Genomic DNA, 18,997 nt, shown 5'->3' with positions numbered 1-18,997 from the left:
CTGATATTTTGTGCCGATATTCAATATCTTGATCAATTTTCGTGCCATAAAATTTCCAAAAATTACAAGTATTAGGCCTATGTTTTTTCCAGGAATTATATTATTAGCGGAAATTATTATTGGAAAAGCCGCATTGAGACCATGAGACACTAAAATGTTCCATGGAAACCCAGGATAATAATTGGAATTAATTCAGTAAAAGGCCTAGACAACCAGTTTAGTACTGATAAATTATACAATAAATATGTAATCAATCAAACTGCATTGTATCCATCATATCAGGGGGATGAAGCTGACTGGCTGATATCCAATTTTTAATTAAAGGTGAATATCAGCCCTGTACATTGGCAAAACCAATATATCAGTCTAACCTGAGGTGATACATTGATCTGCATATGTGACTGTAGTGGAAGTAGACGGCAACATTTAAAAGTCATCAAGAATCAGATTGTGTGAGAAAAGAAAAGATGCTGATGAATATATATTTCCCCGTTCATTTAGCAGCCTCACCTTGAGAAGTTCCTCTTTTCCCCCCAGACTCAAATCTGTGTGCCACAGCTTTGATGCGGTTTATTAGCTTTATCTCTAAAGGACGGCAGGCAGATTAAGTGGAACTCAATCTCCACACACCTCTGCTCCCTTTAGCAAATGGCTCTGTTGAACAACACTATCATTACACACATTACACTACATCTGGAGATTGGGCCTTATCATGTTGTGTTTTCCAGATAGCGACGGCTAACAAGACACATCTGCGGAAATGGGAGGAGGAAATGGTCTGAAATTAAAACTTCAAATAACATCTTGTCTTCTTCAGTAATCACAGTGGTTAATAAATTTAAGTTGTTTTCTTTTTGTTCACGCATGTGCATTGTAGGTAACGGCCTGCAGAGACTTGATCAATATCTTACACGTTTCTTTCAAGCAATAAGCCGCCAAGTTTTGATTGAATTCCTGTTGATTACTCTTAAACAGACACAGGCTCTTCTCCCAAATCGCACATTCATCGAAGAAAGGAAACAAGCGTTCCTAATCTATAAACCTCTTCTGGCAACAGCGTCCTCGACCCAGCGGACATTTTTCAGCAGGCCGGGCTTCTCTACCCTCGCAGTTGTCAAGCCTCCAGTCTATTACATTCTCCTCCCTTTCTAAAAGACGGCAATTAATCTAATTAGTAATCAATCAGCCGTTGGGCCTCCCGCCTCCTCTGTGCTAATGGAGGATATGACAGGCCTGGACCTTGCATTATTAATACCTCCATTCCAGGAGCCCGGAGCCCCCCCAATGCCTGCGGCCAGGGGCCATTGATCACCACCGCAGCCCAGCGAGCACTGCAGGGCCTACTGGAAATATCCAGGGGGGGAAACGATGTAAGCGATGGAGAGGGAGTGTAGGACGGGGTGTGAAATGAATCTGTTTAGAAGACTTGAGGGCGATTTGGGCAAGGGAAGGATTACACCAAATTCGCTCACGGGAGGTTTGAGCGGAGGCAAACTTGTGGAAATGGAGATGTTGAGTTGGTGGTGTGTGGGGTCTGCAGGGAAGCCAAGAGGAGGTGTGTGAGGGAGATGAGGGATGGCGAGTGGTGTTAATGGGAATGTTGTGCTCCGAAAAGCTCATTTGGTTAATGGGGCTCACCTCAAAACTATTATGGCAGGATAAGGGGGGGCTCTCTGTGGGACTATTTCTAGAAAATGAGATTAGAAATTATAGGACGCCACTTAAACTGGGCCACAATGATAGCTGTGTGGCAATGAAACAATCACGGCTACATTATCCTTCATCTCCCAGGCGTTATATGAGCACCCAGTCTAATAGCCGCAGCAGTTGAGGCTATGGAGCTTGATAACGACCCCCACCAGCTGATCTCATTCACTGAAATCGATATTGCTACTCCGTGCAGGACAGGAAAAAAAACAACTGGGCAAAACAACAAATCCCCTTTGCTCATGGCTAGCTGTTAGCCTCTCCATCCGCCAGACACAGGCCGCATTGTGTGCCCCTTAACTGAATCTGCTGACCCTAATTCATCCAACCTCCCTGCCAGCGGCTGCTAATCATGTTAGTTATCCAGCGTTGTTGTTGTTGTTTTTGAGAACATGCTGTCAGGACATTTGGTGATGGTGTTTTTTGTTTTTTTTTTACATAAAAATGGCTGTGTCCTGCCATAATGCGACCAGCAAGTCCTAAGTATGGGAAGGTGGAAGAGGATGTGTGTAATGGAGCCTGGCGGTCTTTTAATACGTTTTTAGAGGTGACATCACTCGCTTTACTCCACCAGGCCATTTCCCATGACTGAGACCTGGTGTCATTTGGCACGGCGGCCATAACCTTTCCACCAATCAGCCATGTGTTCTCACTGAAGCCCCCACCACCCTCCCACCTCCTCCCTTTACACCACACAGGTTAAGTCACCATAAGCCGGAGTGCCAAGGCACCCACACTGGTCTAATTAATATGCAGAGCGCTGGGGTTGTTAAGCGTTTACAGCCCTTCGCTGGCTTCGTGAGGCCGCGAGGGGAGCCGGCGGCGGCGCTGAGCTCACAGCAGCTGCAGTCAGCTGCCTCATTCAGGAGGGATTGGGAAAGCAATGCGACTCATCTGCTCTCTGCTGTGCGGGTGAGTCAGTGAGCTGGACATACTTTATCCATGGCTAAGGATGTGAGGAATCGCTTTGCGGTCACGACCTCTTCCCCCCCGGAGTCTGTAGGTGTGTGTGGGTGTAGGTGAAAAAGTATGTGTGTGTGTGTGTGTGTGGTGGGAGTGAGCTTGGTGGCAGAAAATCAATTGACCACTTGCCATTAGTCACCACCGGTCATTAGAGACAACCTGGGAGGGGGTGTGTTTGGAGGGGGAGAGTGGGGGGAGGGTGCTGAACTTGCAAGAATGGATTGTCGGGAAGTTCATTTGTCATGTATTCTCATCGGTGTGACTGTGGTTTTTCTTTGGGCCGGCTGGTTAGGCGATGACAGTACAGTCGGTGAGGTGAGGCGATGACAGAGCGGCGCTGGCTTAACCCCCTGCTGTGCAGCGAGGACGAGCCTCTGGAGAGCAGAGGCTCGCTTCAGGGGAATGAGAAAGTTTAAAAGTTCAGGAGAGTCCAAAAAGAAAAGTAAAAAGTTCCCAACGAACAAAAGTAACAAGGTTCCTGCTTTGTTTACTTTGCAACAAACAACCTGAGGTAAAGTAGTCCTGCTACTCTGCAGAACAATTCCTCCATATTGTTGGTTATGAAAACATTTTTTGGATGGAGTGCCCACGCTGTGTAGTGTAAGTGTAGGCATGTTAAGCCACTAGGTGTATTTGGTCTACAGTAAGATAGCTGACACTTGGTTTATAGACACGAAGAGTCTGTGGGTGGAGGTCTGGATATGGGAGCTGAATAAACATGAACTTCGGCTTTCTATATTTGGAGTCAATATGCATAGACTTGCACACACACTTTAGCATGCACATGTGTACATACCTGTACACTGTTAGATGGGCGTCTTAGGTGTGCTTTTTAAACTTACACAAACATGTAAAAATCAAAGCAAACATTTATATTATTGGTATATTAATATTACAATATAAATATTTAACAGCCCTAATATTACAGAAGGAAAAAAAGATTTGTGCGTAGTGTTGTCTTCTCCCAGAGTCTGAAAGCTCCTTGGCTCCTCTCCATCATCGGCCTCTCCAGCCTGCAGCCCGAGCCCAGCACATCTGGCTCTATTTACGGCTTCTCCGCTTGTGTTAGCTGTGATGTTATGACAGCCGAGCGACTGAGGAGATTACGCTAAGAGGACACAGAGCCTCCTCTCCGTGTTCTTCCTCAGTCATGGGTCAGCGGCCCCGCTTAACCGAAAGAAGAAGAAAAAAAACCCTGAGGTTATTCAGCAGTGTGTTTGCAGTGCAGCTGTTCCCCTCCTGTTGTTATCCACACTCAGGATTTCTTTGTTTGCTCTCACAGGAAGTTTGTTGAAGATTGCTGAACTTTTTGGAGGGAGAGCCTCAAAGGGGGTTTTCACCCCCCCCCCCCCCCCCCCCAACCCCATCTTCAAAGCCCCGCCTCCTACACCCCGTCCCCCCCTGCTGAGGTCGTCTACTGAGAGAAGTGGGAGGAGCTAAAGATCAGGTGGAGCGTCGGACGTGACAAAACCTGACTGTAAGTTCTGTTTTATTTCTTATTTCTCACCTTGAAAGCTATGAGCTCCAGCTGTTCTGCAGCTTTGACCAGTGGAGTGTGGAAAACCAAAAATCAAAGCTAATTTCTCCTTCAGGAATCAATAGAGAATCTCAAAACACTGTCAGATTGCTTCTGGTATTTGTGGTTGATTAAAACAGTCAATGTCCAGATAGTCCATCTATCTATAAAATATTCTCCAAAAATGCTTATACTCATGATGCACAGAGTACCAATACTGAAAAATCAGTGGCGATTAATTTGAGCAATCATAGCTTACTTGACTTTTTACAGATCCAGTACTATATTTTAAAGTGCTTTATGTCATTTATATGCCAGTTTGCATAAAATTCACAATCATAACCACTCTAAACCCTTGTGAAAACTTGATTATTTACAATCGTTAAGTTTGCCTTACATTTTACCACATTTTACCAAACATGGCCAGATGACAACTGTTTGTGCATCGATGTAATTTTGCCTTAGCATTTGAGAGCAGTGGAACTTGTGTGTCAGCAAAATAGGTCCTACAGAAAACTTTTTGCAGTTTTTGTTCCCCAGAACTATCAGTGGCTATTTGGCAAAAAAAATCTGAAAGAAAGTTTTATCACATTTTAAACAATTTAAAGTTATTTTATGTAATTTTTAGGCTAGCCTTTGTGTTGTTTTCATTTTTGTCATAGTATTGTTTTAAAAATGAAACTCTAAGTGGTAATCATAACCCAACATTCTTCCTAAGTTGAGTTACCTAGCTATAAACTTCTACATTATACTTCATACCACTCAGTAGAAGAATATCCACCCAACTCGGGGTCATCAAGGTGAATGAAGAGAATCCTGACACATTACATTTTTGGGCTATAATTTGAAGTTCACACCCTGCAAAGCTCAAATTGGCCACAGTAATGGGTGATCATGCTGAGAGAGCCGTGTTCCTGCTAATAGCCTTTCCGTATTACACCCATCGCTGATTGTGTAAGGCTGCGCTGGTCATGATTTTGAAGTGCTTTTCCAAAGTGGCAAAAAGGCTCTTGAGAGCTTTCAATCAAAGCGTTGCCTAACCCACCCAGGTAGACCAATAAACACTTTGAAATGCTTTATGTAACAAAAACACTGTTGTTTTTCTGGCTCTAGCGGGGGTTTTGTCCCCGGGAGCCCTGAGCTCTTATTTGTGGTGATTTGACAGTGCGAGGGCTCGTGTTGGATCACCTCTCTATTCATACCCCCTTTCAAAGCGCCGCCATTGTACTGTGATCCCTCTTTTGGCTGGCCATGTATACATGCGACACGGGACCATTGTGGAGCATTGTGTGTCAGTCAAAGTGAATACAAACCCCACAACTTGCATTGCTGCCCACTGACAGCGGGGGAACAATACATGAGAGTTTGGCGTGAAGGTCGGGTGTAAAGAATACACTGGAGCTAGGTGTTGTGTTGAGCTGGGCCGCTGGCACCGAGGTGGCATGAGGGTCCCGATGTGGACGGACGTTTTCTGCCTGTCATTATTGATGACACAAAGACGTATCAAAGGGGAGGGGGGAGGGGGGTCGGGGAGAGCAGCAGTCAATGTGGGTGCATAGGCGTGAAACATGATCAGACCGCTGAGCTGAATAGAGGTATTGTCATGCCAAAACTGTTAGAGAGAGAGAGAGACAGAGGCAGAAAGAGACTGACTGGCATTGCTTTCATATCTTGTCACCCACTCGCTTGACAATATAGGCAGTGTGAAGCACTAGTTTGGATGTATGGACGTTTGTTCATATCTCACATGCTTTGCTGAAAAACTTTGCGGTGTACACTACAAGTCCAAGAATATCAGAAAGTTGGAAATCCTGCCCTCTGGCCTAATTTCCACAACTTGGCAGGCAAAAGCACCAAGCTAAAAGCTACACATCTCTCATCCGTGCATAACCTGATTGATATCGACCTAAGAGTTTTTATATTTCAGTTTTCAGAATTAAAAGCTTGCTCAATATGCATTCCTGTGGATATAGTTGAGAGGTTCCTGATTCAACATGAACTTTCATTTTTTTATTTTATTTTTTCCTCCCAGTTTTCAATTATACATTAACCCCGCCCCGCACCCCACCACCATCTCTGCAGGAGCCTAGTTTTAGCACCTGTCTTTCCAGCTACCAGAGTAAGGAAACATTAATCCAAACCAGTGCCACACTGAGAACGCAGATGTCTCAGGACTTACAATTTTTTTTTTTAAAGATTATTTTTTGGCATGTCTGCCTTTTTACTTTAAAGTTCACCATAGAGAGAGACAGGAATGAAAGAAACTGGGAGAGAGAGAAGGATGTTGCTCCAGCAGGACGCCCCGTGTATAAACTTCTTCACCACGCTGTCTTTGCCCTCTGTGTTGAACTCCGGTTGCCCTCTCACGCTTCCCTTCCAGGCTTCTAGTCTTTGTCACTGCCCTTATTTTCTCCTTCCTTCCTTTTCTTCCTCCTTTTCTTCCCGGAGTCGTCCTCTTGCTCAATGTTAAATGAGGGCATGGCCACACTTGGATGTGCTGTGACAAATTGGCACAGAGGAGGCAGATGGTGACGGGGAGGAGACTGGTTGTCACGGCGTTTGCAGCAGTGACATGAATTGATCTCACTGCCGCAGAGCAGCCACACATGCTCCACTTGTGTAATCCTGACTCGCGCACCTCTCCCCCCCCCACCACGCACAAACACACACACACACAAACACACACACACACACACCAGCGAACTCTGACACACATGCCACCCTACACCGCTTTCCCTCCCCATTAGTATCAATGATGTGTGCAGCGGAGGCGCTCGCAAACTGTCAGAGGCTCTCCGCTCGGCTCCGCTTGGAGGAGAGGCGAAGGGATGCTGAGGGATTTTGACAGAGAGACAGAGCTCAGACTAATGGTACGGCCTCAACATAGAGGAACATACTATAGAGGCGCATACCAAGCAGCGCGGTACTGTACATGTCAGGAACCAGGCTGTGCTATTTACAGAGCTGCCATCTTCACAGTGTTTACCCATGAGGCTCTGCTAGAGCTTGATTAAAATCCCCAGGGGGATTTTTCATTCTAACATGACTTCTGGTAAGATCATAGTTTGTCTGCCAGGACTGGCATTGCTCATTAGGTTATGTCCTGGGGATGTGAAAATTTTGCCAATCGGGTGTTTTTTTTAAAGCTGCATTAGGCAAGATGTTTATGTAAAAATACACCCGTCTTAGCCTGAATCACAAAGTGAGGCTGCAACAGAGAAGAGTGTCTCATCCCTGCTAATTGAAACCCCTAGGTTCGCCTATTTTCCCAAATTAAATTCTGCTGTTGGGAACGGTCACTTTGCCACCCACAGGAAGTGATGAATTGAAACTTCAGGGTGAAATCCAAACTGTCTCCTAAACAGCAGCAGAGAAAGCTGGACTCACCAACGTTAGATCTTTTCCTCTCTCGTCTCTTTGGTTTCCTTTGGTATAAAGCATCACAGACCGGCCGGTTGGTAAACATGAGCGAGCTGTGTGACGTTTACCAACATCATGATGAGTGCTAAGTTGGAAAGTTTTCTAGTGCAGCTTTAAGTGCAAAATTTTTTCAGCTTTAATAGATCAGATTTTCTTTTCATTAAAGCCTGTGTGAACGCTGTGGGCGGGAGCATGGTATAATTGCTGGCTTTAGCTCACCTCACCAGGAACGTGACAAGATAACTTTCCCACGGTGCCTTTTAATATTCAATGAACCCACAAGCACTAAGCTGGGGATATCGATCGGCAGATGTGGTGCATCCTCCAGGACCCCCCCAACTCCCCCCCTCCCACCCCCCCAAAACCACCCTCCTAACCGGCATCTGTGGACTCATCTGAGTCGGAGTTGTGATGCTCCCCCAGCACCTCCTGCCACCAGAGAACATGGAAGATACATGGTGTCGAAAAAATAGAAGAGCAAAGTTTCTGAATAGTTGACCCCCCCTCCACCCCCCGCGGGTTTTTCTCTCAAGAAATGAAGAGAACGATTTTATTGATCTGTGTTCGAGCTGTTATTCAGCAGTGGCGTTAATGAGCTTTATAACACCAATGAACCGTATTGACTTTTCCTCTGAAACATGCCTCTCAGCCTAATGTTTAGACTTCAGAGGAACTTTTTGCTGAGGTTCATGTTTATCAACAGCTAATAATCCTCTCATGGGAATGTCGAAGTGATGCAACTTCTCGGGGCTAGTTAAACTAGCCAGCTCAGAAAAAAAAAAAAAAAAAAAGTATGAACCGCACGCAGCATGGGATGTTTTATGGGATGTCCACACACTATTAGACACTCCAAGATGTTGGACAGGAGCCAGTTTGTTACAGGAACACACACAAATGCGTACACACACACAGACAGCCGGCAAGCTGTGAGGAGAAAAACAGCACTCCCTTTGTGATAACAGCTCTTCCACTGTCAGCACAAACAATCTGCAGGCCTCACTCCCCCATAACTAGGACTTGTGTTTTCATTTGCCATATTCATAGAGAAAAAAACTCCCAGAACATTGAGTGCAAAACGAAAACTGCAGTTTAAATAAATCATCTTGCCATAATGGGAAAGAAATGCCTCTGAAAGTGCATAACAGCTTCGACGATGTCAGCAGACACGGCTGAAACCTGCTGCATGCCATGCTGCCTAAATGCACACAGTGACGGCTGGATGGAGACATCAGAGTCGGGGACGGGATTCGGGTGTTGTGGTTGTGTGTTTTTTACTTTACCCTGATTCCTCTCCTCCCTAGGTGATTTCATGCCCGCTCTCAGGTTTAAAACGTTTAGCTAATTAAGATAATGAGGGCGAGATCACTTGGAAGTTGCAGTGAAAGTCAAGAAACCCTCCAATGCTGTCTCAAGGCTGTTTATAATTGCAATTCAAATGAGCGGAGGGTCAACAGTTGAATATATTTTTGTCTTAAACAACACTATAAGGTCACAGAATATTGAATCTATTTTAGAGTTTGTCTGGAATTAAACTTAATTTATGGTAATGTTCTATGCTATTGAATAATGTTTACTTTGAGGGCAAAACCCAAATTAATTCAATTATCATAAAGTTCATATTTGCCCATTAAAGTTCTGTCACTTTCACCCTTCAGATAACTCCTGAGCAAATTAAAATTGATCTAGTCGGACAGTTGGCTGGCATCCAAAATAGCTGCTTGAGATTGAATAGAATCTCCATTTTTAGCCGTTGGCTGTTTGCACTTGTCATCTTGACATTGCCCCCCCTGCACACACTCGCCAAGGTGAAATGGTGTTTTTTTTATGACATAATTGGTGGACTCTGATGATCTCTTCTTTCTCGTCACCAATTAGCTTCTGAGCATAATGTGAAAGGAGTGACCACATGTCATATGTGATATTAAATTAGCTCCGTTTCCACCGTAGGCCAATCCAGGTGCTTAAACTTTTTCCCGGGTATCCTGCTCCGTTTCCACTGTGCTAGACTCGGCTCAAACTGGGCTTATCCAGGAATAGTTTGAGTGAGGCTGAAGGGGACAATTTCATCGACTGAAAGGTTTGATTCTTCTAAGTGCACTCTGAGGAAAGGAAATAGTGTTGTAGACGGTATCAGGAACCAGCCAGCTCAAATGGATTAGAAAGCCGCACAGTTATGAAGTGAATTTTTTTGCAAGATGGCAATAGATTGTAGCGATCTCAGGCCTGGCTGCAGCCAAAAGGCTCGGAGAATGAGAGACATATCGGCTCGAGCGAGCCTCAAAGCTTCGGGTTTAAGGACAGAATGTGCTCCGTCATTGAGAGCGCTGATTAAAAAGCCTCTGTGTCACGGTCAGGGCGGCGGTAGCATATGGCCATAGAGCTTAAGCACAGAGAGAAGACATCTGCAGCACCAAATCACTGAGAGAAGCTCGGAAATGAAATCACCAAGATTAAAGTGAATCTCCAAATGCCCGATTGCTGCAGATGAAAAATGGCTCGTTCCTGAACACCGCCAGTTTTAGTTGATAAATGTGATACAATGGAACACAGTTGTTGGAGCTGCCTTTGCCAATTTTTTTTTTTTTTAAATTGGCATTCAGTTAGTCAATAAAGGATGCTATGTGTCCAGTTTCTAAGCGTACACTTACATCTAATCGCCTGGTGAGATTAATGTAATTCTTCAGTCAGACATTACTTCATCCAGTGCTGCACAGGATAACAAATTGGCACGAGACAAAACAGTTATTTTGGTTGTAGCTACACCAGCACCTGGCTTTAGATGCCAGTCTTCTTTGATTGGCACTTGATATCTCTGGGTAGTGTTAGTCCCATACTTAAAACTGCAGCCCCGCTTTATGAGGCATCAGCTGCTAGTTTGGGGTTTTATGAACCCCAGTGCCCAGGGGTCGCTCTAAATGGAATGTTTTGACAGTTTTTTAAAGTCCTCCCCCTGTTTCTAGTGAAAGTAAATATGGGTCTTTGCTACAATTCCTTTACAAAAAGATTTGTTTTGATTTGGACGGGCGCCAGGCCACACAGTTTAAAAATTTAGGGCACAAAAAGAGCCATACTCTTTAACAGTATACATTTAAGGGAGTTAGTGTTTATAGGTCTTGGGTTCATTCTATGATAGTTTGTCAAACACATGCATAAGCAAACAATAAAACGATAAATGGCAACTGTTCTTCCTCACGCATGGTTCAGAGTTCAGGCAGAGTGCCTTTCATCGCTCAGTTGCTTTCACATGGAAGGTAATTTGTCTCATTGCACTATTGCACATCCCAGTGAAAGATAGCATGGTGTTTTGATTCAGAATGAAACCTGAGTTACACCACCTCGTACCAAAATCCAGGATTTTCTTGTGTATATCAGCTTTGGGTATATACACAAGGGCTTTTTCAAGGTTCAGACTTACAGATGGCAAATAATCTGCAGCTCTGAATGTAGGTCCATTTTGCTTCGAACACGACTAATGTAAACAAATCAACTGCAGCTTCAAAATTCATTTAACACTCAAGTTTTGCTGTCACATCCCGTAACAGCTAAGTCAATCAAATTTAGAGCGATAAACACATTCTTAACTCAAAAACAAATAACCATAACAGAGCTCGCACTGTGGCGAATACAGTGATTCTTGTCACGCTTTGAATATTTAAGAGCTAAAGTCCCAGGAAGAAGTTTGACCCTCAATTTGAACCTAGAAAAACTTCAGTTTCCTCCCAGACCAAGGGAGCTATTTTTGGTGATTTGGTCTCTGCCCTCTATATTGACTCAGATATTCCCCATAAATTCCCCTCCAGAAATGAAGTGTCTGTCTAACTACCTATCTGTCTGCTTATCTGCCTGTCTGTTTATCTGAGTGTCTGTCTAATGTATCTGTGTAGCCTTGCACAAAAGAAACTGATTTTAAGGAGAAGCTTGTAGCTCCCTCTCAATTAGTCTTTTGTGTTTTTGTGCGCTTTCATCTTGCTAGATACTTTCAACCTCTAAGCAGTCGTGTCACCCCTCTTTTTTGAAGTAAGCGATGGTGTCAAATGTTGAGGGCGGATCATTTTTAAAGCTCTCATCCAGGTTCATCAGTACCCGGCGCATAGTTTTGAATTGAAGTACAACATGGCAGCCACTCCACTGTGCCGTAATGAAAAATATGCAGCGATTGAGCATCAAGGTCATTGTGTCGGCTCGGGAGTATTTCTCAAGAGGGCTAAAAAATCATCTGCGGACTGAGCAAATAAGGCCAGGTGGCTGATGAACTCCAGGAATAGTTTGACAAACCCTATCGCCGGTGACAAATTAAAGTGTCAGCGGCCGCCGTACGTGGCATCACATTTCCCTGTGTTGCTCTGTGATAAGACCTGCCGCCAATATGAACCAGCAGCACACGGCTGTCTGCAGAGCGGTCAGAGGAGGCTGTGAGGAGAGAGGTACAGTAACAGGAGACCCGGGCAGATGCTTGTCTCCGAGTATTGATTGGGCCAGACGTCCAGACGACTGTTATAGCTACTGACACAGGCGGGGCTGGCTGGCTGGCGGCGATCTCTCTCTCTCTCTCTCTCTCTCTCTCTCTCTCTCTCCTCTCCCTCTCCCTCTCCCTCTCCCTCTCCCTCTCCCTCTCCCTCCTCCCCTCTCCCTCTCTCTCTCTCTCTCTCTCTCTCTCTCTCTCTCTCTCTCTCTCTCTCTCCCCTCTCTCCCCCTCTCTCTCTGCATCCCTACTGTAGCTGAAAGGAAGCATTTTGAAAATCTGACATGACATGCTGACACGTAGCGCCGACAGCTAGAGGAATATGTGTCCTGGGTATATACATCCTTTCATTGTCACACATTAAAAATATCAAACTCCATTGTGTCAGTCTGCGACACAGACGACTTGCAAACACATTTTCACACAGTCCTTATGTTGTGCAATATGTGTCAATGTTTTTATCCTATAGAGGCTTTGCATCGCAAATCTCTCAGCAGCCATAGCTGGCGCCATCATGGGGGTTCACTGGAGAATTGGCTCTACTAGAGTTACGGCTAAATATAACAACTGGGCTGGAAAAACAGAGATACCTGAAAAGATTGTTATGGTATGGGAGTAGGTCAATGCAATTATGTTTTCAGTAAAAGTAAATAGTCTGAGAAGGATTCATTTTTCTAAATGTAGGTGACTGTGACCCAGTAAACTGACTTGTCTTTAGCCCTAGTCTACTGCAAAACACAAGTTGTAGCTTGAGAAGAGTCAGCTCAGTTAACCTGAATAAACAGCTGTTTCTTGTCATTTTTAGCTTGCAAATGAATTTCGCTAATTTAGCAAAGCAAACAATGTTAAGTTAATTGTAACTAACGGACACTACTAACGCTAGCTTCTACTAGATACATTAGAAAGTGTGCTAATCGGATGTGTTGACAACAAGACAGTGATGGTTAGCTGACCAGATACTTTTGTTAGCTAGCTAACAAGCTGACATTATCTAAACACAAAATTGATCAGATGGATCAATGATAAAATGATCAGCTCCCAGTCAAAAATGCAACCATGTCTATTGAATTCTGTTGAGTTGTATGTTTACAAACACAATCAGCTGTTCACAGCCACTGCTGCCCAAGAGCTGAGGACCTCCAATATGGCCGCCAGAGGGCGTGGTACATCACTTGAAATTCCTACACATATATATATACATATATATATATATATAAATACTATATGCAGCATCCAAATAGAAGCACACACACACATGCTCTCTCTCAGGCTCTTGCTCTCATACACCGACACACTCAGCCTCCTGTCAAGGCGGCCACAAGAGTAATGGCCCCGGGTCCCTTCCTGAACACAGACTAATGAGAATCTCAAATCCGACAAGCAGAGTGCATTTATCACGCACTCGCACTTAATGACACCACCGCCCAGGCTCAACAGTATGCTCACGCCAGTATCTAGCCCCATTATAGATGGCCCTGTTTGTCCCCTTGCGCTCCCATTATTACAGCCGCTTGCTCAAACCTAGTGAAAGAATAAAGAGAGGAGAGGAGGAGGAGGAGGAGGAGGACGAGGAGAAGAAGAGAGTGGCGAGTCTGGTGGCTACAGAGAGCCTTTGTTTTTCTCCCCTGTCTGATTTCTTCCTGTTCATTGTTTTTTTCCAGCCCTCCCTGTGTGAATTGGTCTATTCTCAACTTTTAAATTCTCTTTGCGTCTGCTGCGATCCGCTACTGTCTCGAAAACCTCAAATGCAGATGAGTGGAACACAGAATGCCAACGGCGTCGACAGATAAATACTACATAGCGCTGCTTTGATGTACCACTATGAAGTGCTGTTTTTATTTGAGGGGAGACATATGGAGGTTTGCACAATGGAAGACGTATCTATCAGGAAAACAGAGAATATCAAACGATTAGACATCTGATAATGGACATTAAGCAGTATACTGTGTATGTGCACTGTTGACCACTTAAAACTGCACTAGACAAGGATTTATCTTAAAATACACCCATCTTATTAGCCTAAATTGGGACCATTAGATTCCCCAACATGCCCAAATGAAATTATGGTGCTGGGTATGCACATTTCTCCACCCACTGGAAGTGACAAATTGAAACTTCAGAGCAAAATACAAAGAAAGCTGGACCATTATTAGATCTTTTGCCTCTCTCATCCCTTTGGTTTCCTTTGCTATAAAGCATCACAGACCAGCCGGGTTGGTAAAGAGGAGCATGCTGTGTGCAGTTTACATCACATTACATGAATTCAGGGTATTGAAGTTCTTTTTTTTTCAAACGGTTATTTCTCACTGCCATTTGGAGCCACATGCGAAGTTGCCTGGTGCAGCTGTAAGAGTAAGGACTTGGCAGTAAAAGTATTTGTTAATGTTTTCTCCCCTAAAGGGAAGTTGGCATTCTAGACTCTTTATGGGTTTTTTTTTCTTCATTGTGATGGTAGGAAAGCTGAGCAGCAGCAAGCAGAAGATGAGACACAGGTAAGAAGGGAAGACCTAGGTAAAAAGGTTATGCTGGGATTATATTTTATGGTGGGATTGTATTTTAGACCCGTAGGAGTATGTATGATTCCAGATTTGCTTTAACCACTGCACCATCGCTAGTGCTTTGTATCCTCTGGACTGTGCCGAATTGAAAATGGAAGTCTGTTCATTGATATTTATATGAGCAATAGCCTCTTCCCGCCTTCCACAGGAAATTTCACCACTCACCCTTGACACGTTAGAAATAATGACATCCTAATACAATGCCTGTATAATCCTCAGTGTCCATCGCAGTGATCTTTATGTTGAGGGAAGGGAAGATGATTTGAGTCCTAATTAGATGGACTTCTGAGCGGGCCGTGGCGCCTCTAATGACTGTTGGGGATTTAGCCTGAGATAAGAGCTTATCCTCCTTAAGTGCCAGAGAAGCTATATTATCTAAACTGGGATCTGGGCCATGCTTTAACACACAGCGCAGACACATTAGAGACACGCAAGGCACACCAACACTCGGACGGAGCAACTCTACGGTGCTGCGCAGAAAGTTAAACACTGCATTGTCTGAAGGACAATGATTGATGCGTCTGGTGCCACCTCAAAGAAAGTCAATGGGGTCAGATCATAGATTTGATGTGAAAGATGGACGTAGTGAGTGTGATGTCACCCATTGGTTTCTGAAGGGCCGATTTGAAGCCTGGAGATTGGGTTTATGGTCGCCGCCGTGTTGACGTTTTTTGGAGCCAGAGCAGCCAAAGGGTAGAATCCACTATTGGCATCACCGCCTACTATTGGCCCGTAATTGGCGACTTGTCAATCACCGCACATGCGACCTGTCAATTACATGGAAAAAAAACCCGTTTTATATCTATATAGCCCATTACTGACACAATTATTTAGAAAATTGCCTTAAGGACACACAGAGGAAGTGAAATTAGCTTTTGAGGCCATAACCTCTTGTGGAAAAAAATTAACTATATTTTTAGCGAGAAGTTGGGTTGTGGTCCCATTGACTTGCATGGAGTTGGGTGGTTTGGAGTCTTTTTGGAGCCAGCCTCTAGTGGACATTAGAGGAACTGCTGCTGCCTGCACTAAAGTATGGGCTTCAAAATTCACCCGTGGTTTTGGCCGCTTGGGTTAGATCTGTTGGATTGGTCACTGGGTCTGGTTCCCATGGAGATTCCAGTACTGTCCTTCTAAGAAATTCATTGACTTGACTTTGTAAGGTCAGGAGATAGATTGCTTTGAAATTAACCATTTAAATAGACTCTATTTCCCAAATGCATCCTGTTGTATGACCTGGATCATTGTACATATTTGCTTCATCTGGCTAGTGTGCCTCATTGTCACAGCAATTCGACACTGTTGATAATTTGGTGCTGCCTGTGATGCTCGGTGCCATTGATGCCAGACCTGTCAGCCTGAAACTGAGTGGTGGAATTGATTGTCTGGCTGATTCCAGACCAGTGAGCTGTGAGAAGTCGTTCCTCTCCTCTTCATCCTCCTCCTCCTCCTCCTCTTCCTCATTTAGAGTGACTGCCTCTCCCCCTGCCTCTGCTCCATGTCCCAAGGCCAGTTAGAACAAGTCAGCCAGTGTTTGATACTACTTCAGACTGACACAACTTAGCCTTTGGTGAGGTGAGAAGAGCCACGTTACTCCTTCTATTGTATGATTTGCCCATGGCCATTGACTTTTCTTGGACGAGATAGAGTTGTTATAGCAATAATATGAGATAAATGGAGCTTGAAAGATTCTGGGCTTTTCAGTATGCGTCTGGATGATGTCATCAGTGTGAGACAGCGGTAATAACGGTGAGGTCAGCTGCCACTGTGGGCTACTGCCCTGGAAGGTAGGACTGTCCTGATAACGCTCCCCTCTCTTTCATCTCTCCTCGGGCTTCTGGTACGTGATGAAGCTGACGCATGAATGTCGGGTTTGAACAGAGCAGGCGTTTGATAATTGGATGCATGCTCTACGTACAGAGACTGTTTGTCCCAAAGACAATGATGAAGCGTTTAATCTCCGCAGGAACAGCGAACCACACAGGCATGATGATGCCATTATCTCTGCGAGGCACTCTCCCTGAGAAGCCTCACTCTTACCCTTGATTTATATTTCCCTTCATCAGCATCGACCGCTCAGATTGCAAAATCATTCATTTATAAAAGCAAGGCTCGCTGTTTTTGTTCTTGTCTGACTGAAGAAGCACCAAATGTACTTTTGTCACACATTCCCTTGGTAGCCATTTCTCCTCTTCTCTTCCTTATAATCTCGTTGGGGTAATGTGACAGGGATGGATCTGCTGGGTGACGGCTGTGTGATTGCCTCTACTAACAAGGGATAAAGGCAATGGAAGGATCTTCACAGCTATTTATCTTCCTTTGATCAATTCTCAACTACTCTGTCTCCCTGTGTTTCATCTTTTGAGTAGGAGCTCTGTGTTGGCACACTTGAAATTGCAAGCTATTCTTTTGTCAAGACTAACACCCATAAGCAGGAAGCCTCTCCATTACATCACAGTGAAATAAAGGATGTTCACTGAGTGAAGGCAGCAGTGATTGTGGTGGGGGGTAAGCTAGGTACCTGATATCTCATCCCTTCAATGCTTGTAAAGTTCTCTCATTTGAATGAAACCAAACTTTAGAGCTCTGCCACTCATAATCCACTTTTCATCGAGAGGGAATAAAAGTTCCGGTAGATTGATAATTCATGCAGGATGTCTTTCAAAATAGGAAGACCAAAGAGTTTGAAATGCAAACGGTGCAGCAAGCTAATTGGTACCACGGGGGAGATAGAGATCAAAGAGCTTCTGTGTTAATGGAGAAGTCTCACTCTCTTTTTGTCCGCCACCACGTGAACGGACACAAAGCCACCGTGAAGCCGTCACAAAGGTGGTCCTGCAGCGCCCTTCGGGGCTGCATAGCAAAGGTTACACCAAACATGTTTTTCATACACTTATTTCTTCTTTTGGCTGTGCTTCTATGGGATCTGATTGAGTCATGAGATCAGGCAAACATGAATGAAAGTGTGTAAAGTGCTTCTTGGCTCATTCCTTTATTTTACACATATACATGTTTGCAACATCATTATTATTATTATTATTACTATTATTATTATTATTAATAATAATAATAATAGTAGTAGTAATAGTATTTGCTACATCTGTTGTCAGGGAGCCATGGCTTTGACTCTTGCACTTCTTCCTGTTTGTTGCTTGTTATGTTGGCAATCAAGGGATTTAAACTAATTCAGCTGTGGCATTCACAGATAAGAGCATCAGCAAAATGCCTAAAATTATTGTCATTAGTATAAGTGGTGTTAGCATAATTATTAGCTTCAGACTGATATTTCAAGGTGAGTTATAATGCCAGTGTGTTGTTTTTGTTTTGTACAACTTAGCATTGAGTCTAATTATTGTGGCCCTTTCAGTCAGCTTGGCACAGCACTGCTGATGGATGAGGTTTTCTTTGCGCTGCCCAGGGTTTATTTTGGGTGGTTGCAGCCTTCTGCATTGGCAGCAGAATGAGGGCTTACCAAGCCAAGCCCCCATAAACCCCATACACACTGCCTAATCAGAGTAGTGTGATTAGGTATATCAGCAGCAGGCATGCACATACGTGTGCACGCGCACACACTAACCACATCTAATCAAAGGAAGGCAGACACTCCACTTAGCTCTGTGTCCCTCCCTTCCCATGAGCTCGTTTCTCCACCCGGGGGAGGCAGACCAGCAGGCATGGCCAAAGCCTTCACCCCCCTACTTTGCTGTATCCTGGAGGCCAAACTCACAGTGGGCTCTCACTGTTGGTGAAGTCTGAAAGCCCCTCTCCTGGCAATATTAAAGACCCACTGGAGAATCCTGAGTCATCTTCTGGATAAACACAGAGAGTACTATCTGTTCACCTCTTCTCCCTCCCATTTTTCGCCCCTTTATATGACTATTAAACCAAGCGTGCTGAATCTTGCCAGCAGGAGTCTTTTAATATCATCTACATCTTGCTAGATTGTGCCTCTCTTCATGTCCTTGCAGGGGGTCAGCAGTTCTGCGGGAATGATGACAGGCTCAGGCAGTACAATAGTCTGTAAAGTGTTTGGGGACAGGAGATTATATCTGCTCATTTCTGCTTTATATCAGCTACTTTCTCCATTGTTTTACTGTCAGAGCAGAGGACAATGTACGGTATTGGAACTGGGGTGTAATGTTTCCATGGTGTGCATACAGACACTTTGTGTAGTTGCAGCTAACTTTGAGATGTTAATGATAGCTGAGACTACAGGGAGAACTCTGAAATTGTATTTTGAGGTTTAGTTTCAAAACTGTGTTAGGGAAATACCTTTTCACGGTATATTACTTATTGCAATGTAAATGTCATCCAGACTGATGCAGAAATTTTGGCTGCCTCACTTGCATTTTGCATGGATTTATCGTAGGGCTG

The 18,997-nt window shown here is 44.3% G+C and overlaps 1 protein-coding gene across 2 annotated transcripts in view; it reads left to right on the top strand.

Moving 5' to 3' along the window:
- The first annotated feature begins 4,095 nt into the window (after positions 1-4,095).
- Positions 4,096-18,997, top strand: part of sema6cb (semaphorin 6Cb) — an 80,392-nt gene continuing 65,490 nt past the window's right edge. For both annotated transcript variants that reach the window (XM_071524354.1, XM_071524353.1), the window contains exon 1: positions 4,096-4,147. The gene's annotated coding sequence lies outside the window, so the exon portion shown is untranslated. The remainder of the gene's footprint in view (positions 4,148-18,997) is intronic.

This window comes from Centroberyx affinis, unplaced genomic scaffold, assembly GCF_046629955.1.
Source record: "Centroberyx affinis isolate AG114_WGS23_722 - 3 ecotype Tasmania unplaced genomic scaffold, CSIRO-AGI_Caff_v1 ptg001185l_1, whole genome shotgun sequence".
In the NCBI taxonomy this organism is placed as follows: Eukaryota; Metazoa; Chordata; class Actinopteri; order Beryciformes; family Berycidae; genus Centroberyx; species Centroberyx affinis.
This window is presented reverse-complemented; position numbering and strand designations above follow the sequence as displayed.